The sequence below is a fragment of the Argiope bruennichi genome, chromosome 6 (assembly GCF_947563725.1).
Source record: "Argiope bruennichi chromosome 6, qqArgBrue1.1, whole genome shotgun sequence".
Taxonomy (NCBI): Eukaryota; Metazoa; Arthropoda; class Arachnida; order Araneae; family Araneidae; genus Argiope; species Argiope bruennichi.
The window spans coordinates 8,785,402-8,807,880 of NC_079156.1; the positions used below are offsets into that span (position 1 = coordinate 8,785,402).

General features: G+C 30.5%; 1 protein-coding gene across 1 annotated transcript in view; it reads right to left on the reverse strand.

Moving 5' to 3' along the window:
- LOC129972177 (uncharacterized) overlaps positions 1-17,965 on the reverse strand; it is a 95,523-nt gene extending 77,558 nt beyond the window's left edge. Inside the window, exon 1 of the mRNA XM_056086207.1 lies at positions 17,845-17,965. The gene's annotated coding sequence lies outside the window, so the exon portion shown is untranslated. The remainder of the gene's footprint in view (positions 1-17,844) is intronic.
- Between the last annotated feature and the right edge of the window lie 4,514 nt (positions 17,966-22,479).

Genomic DNA, 22,479 nt, shown 5'->3' on the forward strand with positions numbered 1-22,479 from the left:
TCCCGCCTTTCCCCTCTTGCAGCAACACCTCTTCTTTCCTCTTCTAAACCATCGATGCTTTTTGCTTTAAACATTTTTTGTTTACTTGAAACACATAAATAACTCAAACAAAATTATTAATAATACATTGAAAACAAATAAATCTGAAGCTTTGAGTATGAATAGAATTTTCAGAATATAGCGGTTAATAATTAATGTACCTAAAAATAAAATATTTATATTTTTAACCTAAAAGCATTTTACACACACACACACACACACACACACACACACACACACACACACACACACACACACACACACACACACACACACACACACACACACACACACACACACACACAATGACAAAATTAAGATTATATCAATCTTTTTAATTTTTTTAAATAATACTTTAGAAGACAAAGTACACAATTAAAAACAACTAATATAGTAACATGTATCGAGTAATTTCGGTAGAAATAACTAATACCTTTAAAGAATGCTGTTTAAATATATTTTGACCACAAAGAGAGAGTATTTTATGTATAAAATTAGGTAATTATAGGGTCAGATACAAACGAGTATCAGTCTGTTCTTATAATGCAAAACCTGGCATCCATTTAACTCGCATCTCGGAGAGCAATGTGAGAACCTGCCTGTATCCGGTGTCATTTCGACGATGGGTTGCGTCAAATCAAAGTATCAGGTACAATCATATGGGTTGTGTTGAATCAGAGTATCAGGCATAATCGAGTAAAAATATATCTAGTATTGTTGTACACAACTATATTATGAAGTTTAGAGGTCACCTTGGAAAACTAAATCAGTACCATCAAAGTAATTCCAATATATTAATACGAAGGAATACGGTATTTATACAGACGTATCTGAGGTAAGAATTGTAGCAAAATGGGCTGCTCTCTTCAGTTATAAATGGAAAATGAAAGAAGATCTAGACTTTGCAACAATACTACAGTTCTTGTAGTCGAAGTTGAGACTTGTAGAAAAGTAACTGACTTTATTATATATATATATATATACCCGCACAGCGTTGCCCGTGGCATAACGCCCAAGAGAAAAAACTAGCTTTAAACTTAAGTCTACCTCCAGCCGATATGACATGGGCATGTCACACAATATCAAACAAACAAAAATATATTTAAAAATAATCAAAAATAACTACAAAACCATTTTTTATTGCACACTTTCAGAAATATTGGTTAAGCTTTGATACATAGTCATTTGGCATCTTGCGACAACTTTTCAGTGGTGCTTTTGCTACCGTTACGCTATTGCTACCTTTAGCACCACATTCTCCTATTTCGCTAAAATTTAGCGATAAATTATTTTTTTGGAGAAAATGACTGTATATCAAAGTTGTTCCGCAAAATTTAGACTTTTAAAAAGGTACAAATATGATATGTTCATAGACAAAACAATACACTAAAAATATACAATAGAAAAGCGGTTTTGATTATACAATATAAATAATACAATAGATAAAATTATACAAATAACCCATTATACCCACTGTCCCACATTTGTTTATCAACTTTGCATAGTTTGCTGTAAAAATAAAATTCAGCTTGTTTCGTAACATTTCTTTGTAAAAATATTGGCTGTTTTTCCTCCTGGTCCCAAGGCAAAAAGATTTTGTTTGGATGCAACTCTAGAAAGTGTCACATAAAATTGTCCATGAGAAAAACATTCTTCGCTTGAGTCAATTCCAGTAGTGTGAAACGTTTGTCCTTGAAATAATTAAAATCGCAATTTTAAAATTCCTTTTTTATATGATTTTAATATAACACCGTCCCCAATAAATGCCCTACAAAATAGCACAAATATCTCCGATATCAGTTAATTTTTTGGGGCATAATGAGTTTTGAATCGCTGTTTAAAATCAGACGTAAACAAAGAAATGTGTCGCATATGCATACCACAACTCTTGCTATTTGTGCAGGAGCAATTTCAAATTTTCGCACATGCGCAGATAAGAGTATTATGCATGTGCAAATCGTAGTAGGAAGATAATTAAAATTGCAATTATAAAACTCCTTTTTTCAATTTTGATATGACTTCAATATATTAAAACATTCCGAAATAAATGCCCTACAAAATGGTACAAATATCTCCAGTATCAGTTAACTATTTCTCGAGTTTTCTGGTTTAAACATACAGAAGCTTTCAGGAGACTTCCTTTTATACTATGTATAGATTTGAGATTAACAGTTATCATTTATGGGCTTCATTTCTGGCAATTGATCGAAGAAATATAATTTACGCATTAAAAATAATGCTATAAGGAAAGAGAGAACGGTGAGTAACTCATTTTGATTAGGGTCCCATCACAGATACTATGGAAATGGAAGATGTGGTAAACTGAACCAAATCAATCAACCAATTAGATATTTGCCAGTCGGTGTATTCGTATGCGTATAAACTCGACAATATGCATATAGCTCGATCTGAATATACGAATTTTAATATGTGATAGATTTGTATTAACAGTAAATTCCAGTTACAGATTTGTATTAAAAGTTCATCAAATCGTTCAAAGAGAAGCTACAGCATTATGTAGAAGCCAAAGTTGAAAGGAGAATACTTTCTTTATATTATATATATATTTGTAAACTCCGGATTAAATAAAGTTATATCTTTATGAAATAGCGGAGTATTTTTCGGTGGAAAGCAAATTGCGTGTGTAAAAGCCAGTTACGAATTCTTGCTTTAAATGAGTTAACATTCAGAACAGCTAATTGTCATATTATTAAAGTGATCTTTTAAAGTATTTTATAAGAAATTTAAGAATTTAATTTAAGGTTCTTTTATGGTACAATATTTTAATTTATAAGAAACATTTCAAGACTTCATCTCACATTTTTAGCTTTCTTAAACATGTGAGGACAGAGGGGAGTTCTTGGTGGAATTCTTATGCTGATGTTTAGTTTTTAAGTTCATGTTTCCCTCAATAACGTAACATGTGCATTCAGCATTCATTGCACATTGTTTGATAATTTCTCAATTGAAAAAATTCTTCTAAAATCTCGAAAATTGACCTAATATCTACTCATTTGAAATATCCTGCACGAATGTAATCTTGAAAAAATTTTCCTCCTTTGAACATTTTATTATATCTGTTTCGAATAATAACGGAAGCTCAAAACAAAAATTAGCTGAGATCAAAAGAATATAATATTTTATATATTAAGATGCAGTTTCAATTTTAAAAGTATTTTGGAGAACGTCATCATACGAAGAAAAATTGGCACAAAGCAAAAAAGAAAATTATTTGTAATTTACAGAATATTAATGTGACAGCCAAAAAATTATCCATTTGCTACATCGATCTTAAAACCTTATTTTATATGAGCAAAAAAAAAGTTTACAAAAAGTTAACTTGAAATCTTCATTTATGTGTAATAGTAAATTATAAATTTAAAAAAATATCCTGTAATTTTCTACGTGTAATTAACGAATTAAGTTAAAACACATTAAAACGAATTAAGTTAAGGACTTCATTTTTACATATTAATCATTTTATTTCGTTTCTAAATGTTTGAGAATGTGAGCACTCAATATTATTTAACATTTAGATCCTAACATGGGTATTATTTTTTGGATTGTATGCAGCAGCTTTCTTTGTTTTGACTTATCCTGAGTCCTTGCTTTTGCTATATAGGAATCCAAACTGAAAGTGTAAAATGGAAACTCAATTTTTTTTTTAATTTTCCATAATGGAAAATCGTATTTAAATAAATAATGGATGACAAACTCATTGCCCTCAATACTGTCTTTGGTAAACGACTCATTTACAGACATAAATTATTTGGGCTTCTTTAGCGAAATGGTGTGTTGCTTTATGATTTATCCAGAATGGCTGGGATACAGAATACAAAATGCATATGATCAAGCAATTTGCTTCAATCCCTGCCTACTTGTCTAGATGCAGTCTCTGATTATTTAATGACTGATTGCCTCTATTTGGATCTAAATAATTAGCCCAAGAACTTAAGCATATCAAGTTACCGTTAACAGCATTCATCCCAGCATATTTTGTTAAATGCAAATAATTCCACCCCAAACAGCAATTCATTTTTAATCTTCGAAGTAGGACAACCGACACAGTCCAACGCCTTGGCGATCAAAATTTGGCTTGCTTGCATTTAGTTTTAGGTCTCTGCATAATTGAAAGCTATAAATTATTTTCCATAAAGCGCTATTAATTCATTTCAGTTCTGCCTGCACTGAAGTCAAACAATTTTTTTCTCCTCTTCGAATGAATTTCAGCAAAGTCACGTACGGAAGATTCTGATTAGCTACACCAAACGATTTGAATATTAAGATAGGGGGTCGCACGCAACTCTCTTGCTGAGTTCCGCATTCATATTTAAGCAGTTGGTAGAATGCCACAGCAGAACGCTACCGTAAGTTTAAAATTTACTTTCTAAGAATATCTTTGTCTATTAAAGAGAAGGTCACCTTTTCAATAAAAGAGCTTGCTAATAACCAAACCCAAGTACGCATTTGACAGTGAAAAATATTTCTCTTGTGCTTCAAGTTTTTGTTGTATATTATTTCAGTACTTTCCGGTAGAACAGACAAATTCTTGAAATGGCATAAAAGAGAATTATTATATTTTAGCATATTAAGCATTAACATATTTATGCTATACTGTAGGACTGGAGTTCTTAACTTTTGGTGTTTACTCAATAAAAAAAAATAATAATAATCTCAAGTCATCTTGGAGCAAGTCACCCTCACAGAGTAAGGTGTTAATAGTTTTGAATCTAAAATATGCATTAGAGATACAAAATTAAGGATTTTTTTTGTGTTGGATTTTATGTGTTCTGAATAAATGCTTAATAGTTGTTAAAGATAAATTAAGAAAAATCAAGTAAAATTATTAGATACCCAGAATATTAAATAAAAATTAATGTACCCAGAACCTTTAGTTAAAAATTAATGGATACTGAGGATCCAATGAGCCGTCTTTGGCGACTAGTTGTTATGTCTGGATTAATGATTCATATAAATTTCAATTAAATATATTGTGTAACTTGATCTTAAGGGCTTTTTCAACAAGATATTTAAAATTTTTATAGGCATATAGCTCATATTATAATAGAAACTTTAAACCATTCTTCTCATTGCACAATTCATTTCACTTATTTTCTGCGTATATCTTTACTCTTACGATTATATTAGAAGAAATAGCAGCAAATTTTAAAAATAGGCGCATTTAAAAAAAATTTGCTCCTTATTCTGAAACTTCTCCTTTATTCTGAACTTAAACTTTAACTGTCAAAATCTCATATAATAAAATCTCAAATATAATAACAAAATCTTAATATTTTACTAAAAGCATATCTTATACTGAAATTGTATATAAGATAATTTACAATGAATTTAATTTTTGTACTTTAAAATTTTTTGGATACCATCGCAAAAAAAAAAAGATCGCATATTTTTTAAAATTAAAACTTTAATTTCAAATTAAAAAAAAAGCTTCGAAGGCACATCCTTGTTGCATTTTGTGTTCTTATTGAGACAATTGTAGCCATGAATTCTTTATCACCTTCTGAATATTTTTTTATGAAGACTTCAGTTATACATGCTTAGAACTGTAAGTTTCATGATAAAAGGTATTGCGTACAAAAATACAATTACAAATGCAGATGCGGAATAGTTAACTTTAGTTGTTTAACGTATTTGCGACATTACTCATCCTCCAATATATATATTAACCATGTTTAATAGATTTAAATTAAACGATCGCTCCTATAAAGCACCAATACACATTGTGACACACACATGCATTTATCTTTATTACTAATGGAGATAATTTTATTTGGATAATTTTATTCAGAAATATGTAAACACATTATCTCTGAGAAGTATACAATATTCTAAGAGTAACGAAAAAATATTTATCACTGTTGGATGCTTTTAAATAAAGCCATATGAAAACCCATTTACGATATAATTTTACTAAATTTATATAATTCCTTGCAATAAAATATTTTTGTAAATTCATAACTAGTTTTAAAAAAAAAATACCCTTTAACTGCCTTTCAATAAAATATTTTTAAGTGATCAAAAGATGGGAACGTTTTCAACTTTAGAAAGAAATTATAAATATGGACTAGGTGACTTGATTTGTGAAATTTTAAAAATGGCTTTTCCAAAGCATGCAGCAGATGTTTGCTCCATAGCGATAGATGACTTACCATTTCTTTCACTTAAAGGACATAAAGGGTATCTCATGACACTAAAGAGAAAAAAACCTCAGCGACAGTACGTATTCTTTTAGGAACAAAACCGGACTCTTTTTGGCCGATGATTCTCGAAAAGGATATGTTAACGGTATTGGAATATTGTTTAAAATATTTCTGTGATAAAGAAAGAAAGAAATGTCCGGAATTGCTTCTTAAAAGGTAACAATTTTTTGATTCAAACATTTTGGATCTCTTTCAAAGTAATCTTCTTCTACCGCAATGCACTTCTGCTAACATTTTTTACCATTTCTTCTGCCATCATCAAAATATGCCTTGATGTCATTTTCAATTTGTTAATAAAATCAAGATTATTCCTCACTGAGGAATGTAAACAAATATCACCTCACAATTCTAACAAATTTAAATCTTGATAGTAATTTTATTGATAAATGGTTTAAGAAAATTATATAAAAATATATGTTAGAAATAGTAATTAGAAATTTTGCCTCTGGTAAAATTATTAATAAATTATTTCCTCTTATACAGAGTCTTAGCAGAATGGTCCTATTGCTTTTCATTTAAGCGACCAACTTGTTCGCTTGGCAGGTTAGTTACATTTCGTTTCAGTTTTATTAATCTTAAGAATTTCTTGTATTAAAAGCATGAAAGTGGAGTATTTAAATAAATAAAAGAAAAGAAATGGCGGTGAAAAGTCCTTTAAAGAGAAAATAAAGGAAAATTAGTCCCAAAATCAATCATGAACTGTTGCAGTTAGCCTTCTTCAGTTTGCTCCAAAGATCATAAATAAATGGTAGCTTTTCTATAGAAACTCCGTCAGAAAATCCGAAAGTGTGAAAGAAGTAAACGAACTGAACGAATATAATATGACTACCTGCTGCACTGCAATAGCATTTAGTAATGTAACAAATAAGTTATAGTTCTGAAATCAAAAAAGTTATTAACAAAAGGCAGAATTAATTGATTTTTCGCGAGAGAATCGAAACAATTAATGAGAAACGTCAAGCTAATATGGGTAAAAATACAATAAAGTAGGTTTTCGCAATAAAAAAAAACAGAAACCATTTTAATTAATTTTAATGGGAAAAATAGATAAAAACTAAAGGACGTCCGAAGTGTTATCTTCTTCTGAACGGAAAATAAGTTTAGTTCTTAAGTTAAGCTATTAAAATTGTTTTGGAAGTAGGAAAATGATGTCATAGAAATCCAAAAAATTCATTTTCTTAGAAGAAAATAGTTTCCTCGCAATAAAAATGAAAAAACCTTCAAACAAACCAGCCCTCCATACAAATCCAGAAAATTTCCATTAAAAATACCGCTAATTGCAGCCACACAAGGCTTGCATAGTAATCGTTCATTTCTGACAAATACGGAAAATGATGAAATGGGCGATTCCTGTCATGGAATATTACTATTCAAATAAGTTTACTCAGGAATTCTTTTACTCGAAAATTGTCTCAATTTCACATTTTTGAAACCCATCTGAAATGTCTTAGAGCTGTATGGACAAAAAGATTATTTCTTTCACATATAAATACAAAAAAATACGAAAAAAATCTGAAATTTTTTTAAATACAAGCCTTATTACCTTTCACAAATTCTTCTTTAGTGTTTTATAGAGAGAAATATTTCTGAGTCAAATATTTGCCTTGTTTGTTCGCACGCAAATTTGATCGGAAGCGATCCAGACACGAGAATCGTGACTTTTTTAGTCGAAAATAATTTTGGAGCACGAAAACTGAGAGTGGAGGATTTCGTTTGTGCTATTCTGAATGAAAAAGTCACCGGGAAGAAAAAAAATGTTTAATCATAAATCTTAATTAAAATTTAATGCAAATATTGATGTTTCATAAATATACTTATGTGTTCAAATTGAAACAAGTGTTTCATTTTTTTAAGCTGTCAGAGATGGCTGAGCCGTATTAATGGTAACTTACAGATTTCATTGTCCTCCGTGCGATGTCGTAAGTCAAGTTCCTACGTTGCATTACGCCATATTTTAAAAAAGAAATGGTCACTTATCCTTGACAAGTTAAAACATTCTATCTTCTAAGCATGAATAAAAACTAACATTCTGGTTCCGGTAATTGGTCTGTGTCCTTAACTCAAGTACTGCTAAAATTCACAAGAAAGAAAATCGCCCCGAAACAAAACATCATCCGTTGCCTATCAGAATGTCTTCCATGAAATTAAACAACTTTTATTTCAATTGCAAAGTTTTGTTATCTAGAATGTGGTAACTAATATTTAAAAAGAAGTTCTGTTAAAACATGGGAACTTCATTTCAATGAATTAGCACCTTATTCATGGCTATTTAATGTGGCGTAATAACACACAATGCAGCTTCGGTTAACATGAGTTGTCGTTGAGGAAGTGTTACCTCATGAAGCAAAGCAGACCTTATTTGGTAATCTTAAACATAACAAAATATTTGCCTTTGTCCTTAGTAGATGCTGTTGCTCTGCAATTTCTTTCTCAAATGAAAGTGGCCATGACACATTTTGTGAACAGATGAAGCCCTTATCCATCTCCAAGATTCTGTTAAAACTCAAAATTGCAGAATATAGGCAAGAAAGCATCTATTCCGATTGCGATCACTACCTCTTAAGGTGGTGTGATTTTACGGCAGCACAAAATGACATTTTGCTGTCCTTTCTTTTGTTTGAAGAGATTGGTCATCCGTTTTCTGTAACTTGTGTAGTCAATGGAACACATTAGGAATCTCTTTCGTGCAACTTCCTCATTTCAGCTCTGCAACAGCACGGATGTGAGGATCGAACAATTTTCATACAAGATGGTACTTCTCTATACATTGCAACACCAGTGAAATAGCTGTAGATTCTGCATTTAAGGAATGACAAAAATATCAATAGCCAAGTCCGCCAAGGTCACTTGACCCAAACACTCACGACTTCTGGCTGTGTTGTTTCCTAAAAGATGTTGTGTGCGGGAGTCCGATTTCGAACCTATTTGAATTGAAATACGCATTGCTGAACACATTCAAAATATCACCACTGAAAATTCCGATATGTTGGGGAGCATGCTGTTTTAAGCTTCCAGCTCGTGGAAGAAAACGGCTGAGAGCTTAATCAACTTTTCTGAAGCAAGTCGTTGCCTCTTTCTTTTCTTGATGATTTCATCAGTCTTTGCTCTTTCTACAGTGTTTGGCCTAAGACAAATGGAAACCTATTTCAGTTTTGCCTTTTCTATGATTTTTGGCCAAGAGACAGTTGAAAACAGATTTCAATTTTGCTCTTTGCACGGGTTTTGGTCTACGGACAGTTAAAAACAGACATTTTCCCTCCCCGCTGTGACAATACTTGTCATGATGGATTAGCTTTAACTGCTTAACTGCCATACGTGCATTGATTTATTGAATTTTTATAGTTGTAAGCAGAAAATAAACCATTCATAACTATTATAATAATTATAATATTCAATATAAAAATTACTTCGAATACATAGATAGGTCAAGTATTCAATGGATTTCCATTTGAATCAAAATAAAATAATATCCCAAAAATAGAAGGTGTCATCTTATTAGGTAGTAAAGCAAATAAAACAGTTAAGTGGTTAACACATTGCCATCTATTGGTCCAGTGGTATGACCAGTGGTTCTTTTTTACAGCCTTTTAAAAGTGCAGTTTTAATTGTAATCACTATGTACTTTGTCTTTAAATATGCCATTTACAAGAAACAAAATATAAAATGCTAAATGTAAGGTAGGAGTTGTAAACGGCTCTATACAAATAGAAAACAAATACAAACACAAAAATAAAATGTGGCGGATAACTGAAAACATCTACACAATTCCTGAAAATTTTTTGGTGTGGAAGGTAACAACTGAGCCAAAGACGGTCCGAAAATAAACACATTCTCTTTATGAAAGAAGCAGTCTATACTTTGAGAAGGACGATTCCTTCAACATCAGGAGATAAACGCCTTCTTCATTTAATAGTCAAATGGGTTTTTCTATTTTTATTGAATTTGATTAGTCTGAGTTGAATTTCTTTAGAGATTCTTATGATGGAAGAAGCTTTTTATTGAAATGATTGTCCCTCATGTCAACCAAAAACTAAAATGATTTTATTTATTTTCTCGGTTTTGATTGCCAGATAGCGATAGGTAATGAAAATTTATGAAGAATTTTTTTTTATTTAATCAAATCAGTTGAGCCGTCTATCTCTTGCGAATCGATAGTGTAATTGTAAAATTATATATAGTCTACCATGGACGTCGAATAAGACGAAAGCAAAGGATAATTGAAAGCCTCCTTTCCCTTTTCCTCTCCCAACCCAGAATCTTTATATTCATTCGATATAATCTAAAATTATTTCTTGGAACTATTACTGCTGATTATATTTCGTCATTTATGTAGTTAATAAAAGAGTAAAAATAATAAAAAAACTCTAACGATGTACTTTATTTATCCGGAGGAGTAAATCGTATTTTTTCTACAATCAACTTACTAACGCAATTAACTTTTTTTTGCATAAAATAATTCACCATAGGCATAGTTATACTTTGTGCAATAAATGCGTAAACTAAATACGGTTTGAGTTGCGTGTGTTAAAGGAATTGTCTCCAAAATCTGAAGCTGGCTTCAAATGTGCTTATAAGGTCGTCATTTCTCTGAATTAACAATTCCGGAAATAAACAATCAAATTACACCAATCCAAACTTTTTAGGATCACAGATGTGTTTATCAGAGAAAATTTTGGGTATTGAATATCCATGAAGTTTACTCATTTTAAAATACAATTTTTTTTATCACCTTATACATTCCAGAAGATTTTCAAAATCTTCTCTCAATGTGATAATGTTTCAAGATTCCTTCATCTGTATTTTATCTTCATTTTTGAAAATTTGTCTTTCATTATAATATAGATAAACGCACAAAAACATAAATGTATTTAATATCGTGGCAACGCGCCAATATATAAGATCAGTAAACCAATACAATGAAAAATATTATTGTAAAATATACTTAAGATTTTGAAAAACTGATTTAAATTAGAAAAATTTACACGGAAATAACACTAACATAATGGAAAAGTTATTTTTTAAATTGAAAAAATGGCGTAAAACTCATTTTTATGCGATAATACAATTCGAAGTATTGAAGAAAAATATTAACATTTTGATACATTTTTAACTATAATTCTGAATTTAAATTTTGGAGACCCTTTCTTTGCGAGAGGTCATTTCCAAAGAAGAAATTACGTGCTAAATCTAGTCTTTCTAAGTTCAAAACTTAATCCTGCAGATCACTTTAAACGATTTTTGAATCTTACTGATCATTTGTCTCACAATTTACGAACGGAATGGAACTATAAAAAATATCGCGTTAATAATAATAATAATAATAATTAAAGACTATCAATTTTCAAAAAATAAAATTGCAAAAAAAAAAAAAAAGGATTTTTTTAAATTTAGTTTTTACAAGTATAAGTACTATTTTAAGCTTCAGGATAAAAATATAACTTTCTTTTTTGTTGATTCATTCTTCACTCAAAGTATTTGCTAGCTATTACAAATGTGTGTACAACATCCTGACAGGCGCGAATCAATCTGTCAATCTGATCTCCTTTTTGCTGTTCAATCGAAACAATGGTCTTACTTTTTTGCGACGCGTCATAAGTGACGTAATAGACTTATGGCTCCCTTGGGCACCGTCATTCGTGTCCTTGATCTTTCTACATGCTCCTCCAGGCTCAATTTATTACCATTACGATGGGTTTTTTTTGCCATTTTTTTTATAGAAGCTAGTTTTTATTAAAAAAATTATAAATATGGATGCAGAGTTTCATTCATAAATTTATATCCATTCTCAAGCGTAAACTTTTATAAATATTCTTGGCAATATATAAGAAACACGATGAATATTAGAAGTGCCAATTTTAATCACGCAATCCAAGGTTGTCATTGAAGAGCTAAGAATATCAAATAGAAGAAATTTAAATCAAAATTTTATTTCCTTGTAACTCTCTTTCTTTTTGAAATCACAAGAAATTGAAGATAAGGTAAAAAAAAAAAAAATGGGAGTGTTCTTCCTTCAGTTTTTTCACATCCGGCACAGATTGGCTTCTATGTTTCTTCATACGATGAAGAAAACAGAGTATGCATTTCGACCGATTGGGCCAAAATTTAATGCACTTTTGGTCTCAAGATCGCATACAAACGTTGATAATCGTGTATGTATTTCGGAAGTTTTTTCTTTCGACAAAATGGAGCAAAATTTCGTACAGATTAACACTTTAGTCTTTATTTTTATGCAAACGAAGAAAACCAAGTATGCAATTCAAAATTCTTACTTTTAGACCAGTTAGACCTTAATTTAAATCAAGTCCTTTTGATCTCAATATTTCTATCGAACAAAGAAAATCGAGTATGCAATTTGAAAGCCTGCCTTCCGATTGGGCCAAAATTTAATGCATAATAATATTTTTGGTCTGAAGACTGCATATGAAAGAAGAACACCAAGTGAGCAAGCCGGAAATCGAGGAAATGATTGACAGAGCCAAAATTTAATGCAAATTGGTACTTTAAGTTTCGAAAACTTTATACAAAAGAAGAAAATCGAGTGCGCAAGTCTTTCGAGTGAGTCTTTCTTTAGATAAACTGGGCCAAAATTTGGCGCAGATTACTACTCTTGCTCACAAAATTTTCATTTATCTTGTTAATTCATTTTTGTGTTATAATGCTCTTATACGTAAGAATAGACAGTAAATCCTTTTGTATATTTAATCCAAAATATGATACACGTACATAATTTTGATGATAAAACTATATGCTTAATTTCATTTGTCAAAAATATTGCATTTTTATTGTTTTCATATATACATGGGCAGACAGATGGATTTCACGGAGAAGAATTTAGTCAAAAATTTAATAGAAATCTGCATTTTTAGTTTTATCACTATTTATCAAAATAGATGTATCTAGAGTTTATTAATTAGTGTGTTCATAAAAAACACAGACTTAATTTCAAAATTGAGATATTGGAAAAAGGAAGGACAAAAAGGAGGGGGATTTATAATAATATCAAGGTTTATAATTTCAAATTGTCTTTAAATTTTAAATATTAATTTTAAAAAATTCAGTTTTTCAATTCTTCTTTCAATTTTTTTTTCTTTCCCGCGCTTATACCATTCTAATTCTACTCAATAACGCATAGAAAGCTAGCAATCTTATTAAACACTTCCTATGTACCACGAAAAGTTTGTCCAAACTATCCAATTTCATTTCCATATAGCTATACCGTGGGAATTTTGTGAAATGGAAAAGTTCGAGGCAAGGAAAAGTTTAATTAAATTTGTCTTCGATATCTTCTGCTCTTGCATAGGGATTGATTGTCGCAAAATTTGGTAAAAATCATCTGTTTTTCATCAATTTTTAAAATTTTCGAGATTTACCATATTAATTTACGGTAGCATTAAAGATAAAAAACTCAACCTCTTAAAAATTTTATATTATATATATATAATTCAATCAAAATAGGTTTATAATTTTGTCATATAAAAATATATCATTAAAAATATTTATCAATATAATTTCTAGTTCCTAATTATCGCTATAACTACAACCTCTAAGCATCTTGTTAATGAAAGATAATAATTGGATGCATATGCAGATAAAAAGGCTGTAATTTTAAATAAATATCAACTTGATTTATTTTCAATGCTAATCATAATATATTGCAAAGCCAAGCTTCAAAATCAAAATATTTTTTAGCGAAGAAGGACTGTCAGGAATACTGACAGAAAAAAAAAGAAGATTTTTAAGAAACACTTCAGTTATTAAAACATCTTTATGCTTTAAATTTTGTCGAAAGGTATTTTACTTTAATTCTTTACATTGATCAAAAATCAGTAAGGAGAAAATATCTTAACTGGTATATTTTAATTGGCATGACACAATAGAGTGTAAAGAAGGCTATCGGCAGATAAAACATGAAAAGAAAGTATCCTCGAACCCAGGAAATGTGTACATTCCTATGACTAACAATAGAAAAAAATCCCTCAGATGATACTAAAATAAAAAAAAAATTCTTTTATAAAATAGTCCATTACACAATAATTAAATATCAAAATAGAGAAATACTCACAGAGATCAAAGCACATATTTAAAGCCATTGAAAAATCTCGTTATATTTCTGAAAACTTTATCAGCAATCCTTTGTTGATCTTGTGAAGAAAAATATTTTTTTATCCATGTTGAGAATATGATAGCAGAAAATACTTCAGAAAATTGAAGTGTTTTAAACTGGAAAGTTCATTCATACTTTACAATCACGGTTTTTCTTCTTCATTGGGACTCGCCAAACTATATAAAAAATATTTGCCAACAGGAGGAGGGGAAGTTCCATACCCTATAAGTGCCCTAGTCTCAGAATCATAGGCGACACTGACTTCACATAATTCTAACTTCCACGTAGCATCTGATATAAAGTTTGTTAGTTCAGTTTAGTTATATTAGCGTACTGTTTTAAAGCAACATTAGGGCTTTTTTTGGGACGGATCTCGTCATTTTGAAACACGGTCAGGTGACAAGGATGACACCTCAGCTGGAACCCCCCTCTCCAAACTTCCACACCACACTAGCGGTAGGACGTTTGGCCCCGACGGATTTGATGTGCACTAGACCCGCTTACACGACGGTGGAACCGGGTCTCCAACGTGAAATTCTCCGTTTCCGAAATCGAAACCTCACCACCAGGCCATCGCGGCTCTGATATAAAGAAAGAATAAATCGATACAAAATGAATAGACACATAAGGATCTTTTAAGAGATCTTTACAAAAACAATTCAGCTGTTATCTTTTTTTTTTCATTCTTGATGTTTGCTCTTTTCGAACAAATAATATTCCAATTTTGGAACTTAATTTTGCATAATGAAGGAAATAAATGAAGTCGACATTTTTTCAGAATCACATAATATTTCACTATGCACGTGCATTGCATTATATAAATTCATCGACCAAATAATGTGGAAAAGTTACAGAATTAAAAGCTAAAGGAAAAGTGATTGCATTATTAATAATAAAAAACTTGCATATTAAAGCACATATTTTTTTTTACATTGAAGGGAATGTATAAGCAGAGATTATACACCAATTTTGATACATTAAACTTTATTTATTCTTAAAAAGTCAACTATTTTATAGCTAATGATACAAAACACAAAAAGAGAGAAATTTAATAATTTTATAAAATAATTAATAACTTAATTTTTCTCACATTTTATGACATAGAATCCCCATGAAAGGACAGATGATAGCCATCTATATACTTAACTTCTTCCCTCGTTTTATTTCTCAATGATTAACAGCTTTCATGCGGCAATTTTTTTGTCCTCTGTAGTATCGAGTCGGTTTAAGGCCGGTGCTGCATTAACATATGATATAAAATTCTCTAACTCTAACTGTATGCAGAGGAAAGCAAAATGATTCAAGCCATGCATTCTTTTTTTATTTTTATACATACGAAGAGAAAGCAATGAGATATATTGGAATTGTAGATGTTTGGTTCCAGTCTTCCAAAGGATTGATCGTTAAATGTTCTGTATATTTGAGGTTTGAAAAATTTTGCCTCGCACAATTTACATATAGTATTCGGCATATAAACACTCATGTTAAGACGCTTCCAGCTGTTTTATCATCACATTTGTGCACCCACATATAAAAGCAGAGGATCATAGGAGATATAAATAAATATAATATCATAGGAGATTTAAAATAAATCCCGAACCAAAAAAAAAATCCCTTGCAATCAGATTTAAAGTTAAATGAATTGATTTGCTAAAAACTTCCCGTTTTAAATCGTCACTAAGATGATTTTGTAACAGACTGCATGATTTTAGATTGTAGTCAATCAGCATCTCTTTTTCCCACATTTCCAAGTCAAAACATTGCAAACATGTTTGAATCGTGAAGAGCACGTGACTTGCACAAGGCTTATGCACAGGGCGTAAGTTTATTTGGGATCGTATTCCAAACTGGAAATCAACTAATCAGAAACCTACAAACCCTCTTCGCCAATAGTTTTGAAGTCAATTAAAGTACCAGAGGGAGTCTTCTCCTTTTGGCTTTCTCGTAGACTCTCCCAATATGGGGCTTTTGGGAGTTCACAGATCAGTGAAGAAAATTGCGACCTTCTCTCCCAATTGCATCTAGATTATGTCATGCAGGGAATATCAGTGCAATAAAAAAAAGAAATTTCACATTTAGGTATAAAAAAATAGAAAGATTATGTTTAAGGGAATCAAAGGTGATACTACATAAAATCCAAAGAACCCAAAACCAATTTTTTTAAAACTTAAATTCTTATTTCCTTCAGCCCCACCCAAAAATATGTTCTATCAATGTGGAAGTTAAAGTTAAGACTAATTATTTATAAGAAATATTTTTTTTAACTAATATGACTTAGCAGCTGCCAACATATATTAATTATTCAGACAGATTAATAAAACTATTTATAATTGCCAAATAATATAGCAGTTTTAAAGGAAATTAATAAAAAACAGGGTTACAATTCGTAAAAGCATTTGAAATTATATTTTAAAGTGCAAAGACTGATAAATGGAAATCAGTCTTTGTGAATTTTTTTTAACAGAGCTTCCCTAAGAATAAGATCAAGCGAGTCCTTAGCGCGCTTATTCCGGCCCTGACGAGATCCATGGAATGTATCCTGATTTTATATTTTTCTTATCTAGCAAATTTTTTAGATAACTATCGATTCAAACTCTTATGGAATTCATCCCGATTTTATATTTTCTTATCTAACACTTTTTTCACATGAATATCGGTTCAAATTCTTATTTAAATCTTTTTTTTAGTGGTTTAAACTGTTAATATATAAAACATTTGCTGAACAAGTATAGCAAAATTTCATTAAAGCTTACGAAAGATTTTCTTTGAATAGCCTTTTTATGATATATCATTATGGTGCCTTTTTAAATGAAAGATCAATTAGTATTTGTCTAATTATATCCATTAATACGACATACTAAATATCTATTAATAATAAATACTATTAATATTAAAGATATAATACATCAGTATTATATTTTTTATAGAGAACTTTGTGATTGTCTTCAAGAAGAACATTGCTAAAATAATAAAAGATCCAAACATTCTAAGGGGACAATCTTTTTTTACAAACTTTCGTAATGCAAGTGAAGATAATTATGAAAAAAGTCAACTATAACTTTAAAAAATCTCTTCCAGTTAATGATATTTCGAAGATATCGATGACAATGCGATGATATAAAAAGAAAAAGATGATTGCAGCGATAATATTATTAATACACTTTAATATTTCGTGCTTAATGTAATAATTAGTTTAATAATGATGTTTCTCTTATTTATAAAAATACAAAAAAAAAAGGATTTAACCCCTTTTTTAGTGCGTTCTTACTGTTTTTATCTCATTTGTTTCTACTTGCTTTAGATTAATGACGTCTATGTTACATAAGACAATGAAGCTAGTCTAATACCTGTGTTATTGCCTTTTCACCTGAGAAATGAATGCACCAAACATATTTATATTCATAAAAATGAATAACTTTTTGTTCTACGATACTATGTTAACAGAGTTAATGAGAAAGAAACGTAATGTTATATACTTACCTTCTAGATCAGAATAAATAGAATTCACGGCATCAGAAAAAAAAAAAAAGGAAAAGAAAAACCAAAATCTAAAATGTAGCGCTGGTCGAATTCTTCTAATCGAGCTAAGTTATCTTTTTAACTGCAGAGACTTTCCCCCAGCTGCTCGCGACACAGTTACAGAGCTACATCTGAAGTTGTGGGACATAAACCCATCTGCTGATGGTTGAGCCTCGCAAGAATGGGCGTCTAGTTCGTTTCCATGGTAACCGCAAAATTCCAAGAATGATGTCCCATTGCTGGCAACTGCCATTCGTTCCGCTTCCTTTGGATTTATTTTCATTAAGCTATTGATTCTGCTAAATTAAAGCGCCAAATAAGTCTGGAACATTTTGATTTTTCCTTTTTCTATTTCAATATGACTTACCTGTAACTGTGTTCATTGGATATGCATTCTGGTTTTTAGGAATCGAAGAGGGTTCAATAAGAGAGGTGGTTTTAGAATCTCTCATCATTTTAGTCTAGTAATGCAAATTCTGGGGTTGTTTTAAATTCTTGATACTTTATAATTTTTGAGATGCTAGTTGAAAATATGAGTTTTGCCACCAAAATTTTTCGGATTTTTTTTTATTGCCAATAAACATGATTTTCTTTTTGAGTCTATTTTTAAATTTTATTTTTCTTTATTTAATAATTTATTTATTTGCCTATATCTAAAAAGGTTATCAACTATTGCTTACAACTCCATTAAATACAGCCTCATTTAAAGCAATCGACACAAAATTTCTTATAATTTAGGTTCTTAAAACTTTCATCGCCACATACACCGCTTAGGCGCAACAGTTAGTTGATTATATTTGATATATGAAGAAAGATGTTTGACTATTAGCACATCTTGAAAAGCATAGAAATCATCCTTTTACACGTATAAAAATTATCTAACTAATAAATTTCTGTTTTAACTAAAAAACATTTCTACCGTAGAATATTCAAATAAAATTTTCATCTTTCGATTATGAATCATATTTCTTGAATACTGTAAACAGTTGATGTTATTGAACATGCAAAATTACTTTCACAATATTTTATAAATAAAGATTAAAAATATTTAAATTAAATATTTCTTGATTAAAAAATTATTTATTTCCATTAACTAATTTAAATAATTTTAAATGTAGTATTATTAAAAATAAACAAACAAAAAAAAATGAAAATGATAAAAATCTTTCCAAACACCACAATTTGTTACAACCTAGTAATAATTTAAGTAGTAATCTAGTAGTAATTATGTTTAAAGGCTCAAGATCGTCTTAAATCTGGCGGGAAACATGATTAACATTTTTTCTTATGTATTGAAATATTATTAATTATTCACTTATATAAATAATTAAAACTTTCTGTTTCTACAGGAAAAATAACTTTTAATGAATGTTTAGAATTCATTTTAAAAGGTAATAAAAATATATTTTATTTCACAAATCCCAGAAAATATTCATAGTTTAAAAAATAGCTTCGAAAAGAGAATTTCCATCTTCCAAGCTATAATAATGGGAAGTTTTTATTGTTCTATATTCATCCGATCTACCTTGCGAACGCATCTTGAGAGAGACATGTATTTGTTTTCATTATTACAGTGCGTCTCAAAAGTATACAAGTAGAATATTTTTTGAAACAATTTTTTTCATCTTCAAAAATGGCGCAATAATTTTAGGAAAAAAATGATTAGCATATGGAATCATAACATATTTATTACAATACAGAAAAATCATAGATTTTTGCAAAATATAAAATTCAAAATAAGTTACCCGAAATATATATGAGCAATAAAAAAGTCGCTTTTGTAAAAATTGCATTAACATTTTTTGCATACTTTTGTTTTCTGTACGTCTGATACAAATACTTTAAAATATAAAATCGATTTGTGAACAATCGGGAAATTCCTCAAAGCGTATCTGTAGCTGTTATAGCTGAAATTTGACATTTAACCCTCCAGCTGGGAAATCTCGCGATTTCCGCTGGTTGACAATTCGTCTATTTTCTCTGCGTTTTTCGAAGTTTAGAGTGTTTATTTTTTGGATTATAGATTTTTTTATATCATATTATTATCGTGTAACATACAGTTTGTTTGAAAAATATTCGAACTTACTTGCAAACAGCGCATCTAAATAGTGATTTTGAAAAATTACGCAGTGAGAGGGGTAAGGATTCAACATTCTTCAAAAAGTTAATGATATTGCTAAACAAATTACATTTAATATATATAGAATTTATAAAATCCTTCCGAAAGATGACAATGTGATTCAAAATAGTAATCGACCAAGAAAGATATTTCAGAGATAAGATAGAGAGATTTTGCGAATAAATCCAATTTCAATTCAAGTCTGTTCGTGAATTTGCGAGAACTTTAGAGCCCCTGTTTCGAGATTTGCTGATCACTGTCGCACATGCGCACACATTTTTGGTTTGATTTAGTTATATTAACGTGCTGTTTTTTAAGGCAACACTAGGGCTGTTTTGCGATGGACCTCGTAATATTGAACCACGGTCAGAAGACGAGGACGGCACCTGAGCTGGCATACCCATCTCTCCCCCCCCCACCATACCAGTAGGAGGATATTTGGCCACAACGGATTTAACGCGCTCCAGACCCATTTACACGGCGGTTCTTCGGTCTCGAAACTGAAGCTCTATGGTTTCGAAGATGAGACCTTACCACCAGACCACCGTGGTTCACATATGCACCCAAATTTTATTAATAGGACGGAATGTGCAACGAGCACCTATGTTGAACCTGCACTATAGAAAGGTACGCGTTCTTTGGGCAGAAAAATACATGCATTAGAGGGATGAATGGCTCTCTTCAGTAGTTAAAATAAATTCAATTTGTATGGCATTCGTGGCATACCATTGGCATAATCTACGAAGAAAATCTTGAGTGTTCTTTATTCGGCAATAAGGGGGCTCATAGTGAGGGATGCGTTCTGTTTCAACAGAACAATGAAGATAGATTTTCTTGAAAATCAACACTGCGCCGAGAATTATCAAAAGATCTTCAAAAGATATCTATTTCCATTGCATCTCATTGGAAACATTTTAAGAGAGGGAAACGGGAAATTTCAACTAGTCAGTGAGTCGATTTTTACTTTCCTTCTGAACAAAATTTTTGTTTACGCAGAATCACGTGACTGTTATAACGTATCCAGTTGTTAGCCCAGACCCGAATCCAATTGAAAAACTTAAGGTGGTTTCACACGAGGCGCGCAATTGTTGTCTCTCTGCTGTTGTCCCTGTATTGTCCTCGTGTGAACAGTTGAGACAACGTCGGTGGGACAACCATGTGCCACTGTCCCATTGCGGTCACGTGATTTTCCTGAAGTAGGCGTGACCTCCTATTGCGCGCAATAGTTAGCCTCGTGTGAACCCACCTTTAGAGAAGTACTTGAACGAGAGGAATATGCCCATTGTCTCAATTTTCGACTATTGAGTTATTGAAACAACGTACAGAGCAGTTATTGGTTCCCATTACAGCCAAGCATGTAGTAAACATTACACGTTTAAGGAAGGAAGCCTGATAAGATTATCAAAATAATTTAAAGAAATAGAATAAAAGTTTGAATTTCAATGCAAAATAAACGAAAAGTCTATATATTTTTAAGACAGACTATTTTTTTTTTTCATTTTTTATAAAAATTCTGCAAAACTTATACTATATTTTTATCGCAATACACTTATGTTAGGATTCAGTATGCTTAATAATTTTTTTTTCCTTAATCATAGCGTAATGTTTGAATTGTTATTTCCAAAAATTGCCCGTCCATATTATTTTGAGACGCGCTTTATAAATCGTATCAATATTGATAATAGCAAATATTGATTTGCTGTCTTGTGATATTTTATCATGCGTTTAACAGTACTGCTCTATATCAATTAAGAAGATGAAAAATGATGATGTGATTTTTAAATATTGGTATCAATTTATTATCAATTTTTTCGAATTGATTCAATTATGACATAGTTATTCTATAAAATTTAATCACGCAAAATCTCGAAGGTAGCCATCAAAAGTAACAAAATGAATTCGAACATTTTTCTTGTTTTTGCTAAACAAAAATTCATTTTTTCCTGCTAATCTTTTTTCTATATTTAGGAGTAAAATAGAACATTGCGTGACTTGGACACATTTGCAATTGCATTTATGAAATAATGTGCTTATTTTTTTTCACTTTTTACGATTAGCTTTTCCAAGTTGGCATTTTAGAGAACAAATGATTGTAACAGAACGATAATGATGCTTATTACAAATTCTGCGTTATGATGTTTTCTGACGGTAAAAGAAAACGGAATTCTTCCGGGTTTGTTAGTCTTTTGAAGGAAAACTACTTGAATCTTCACAAACTGTTTAAAATCATATAAATTTTGTTCATTTTGATCTAAAATACAATGAATATTATTATTACTTAATTTCTATTCAATCTAATACGAGTTTGATTTTCTTAGATAAACTCGCTCTTTTTGTTTATGACCTTTTTTTCTTTTCGCTAGTTTTCTTTAATGAGATGGATCCATCTTTCACTCATTTCCTGAAATGTTAACTACAAATTTCATACACTTGCAGAATTTCGCTGGTATTACATTATTTTGAAAATTAATTATCTG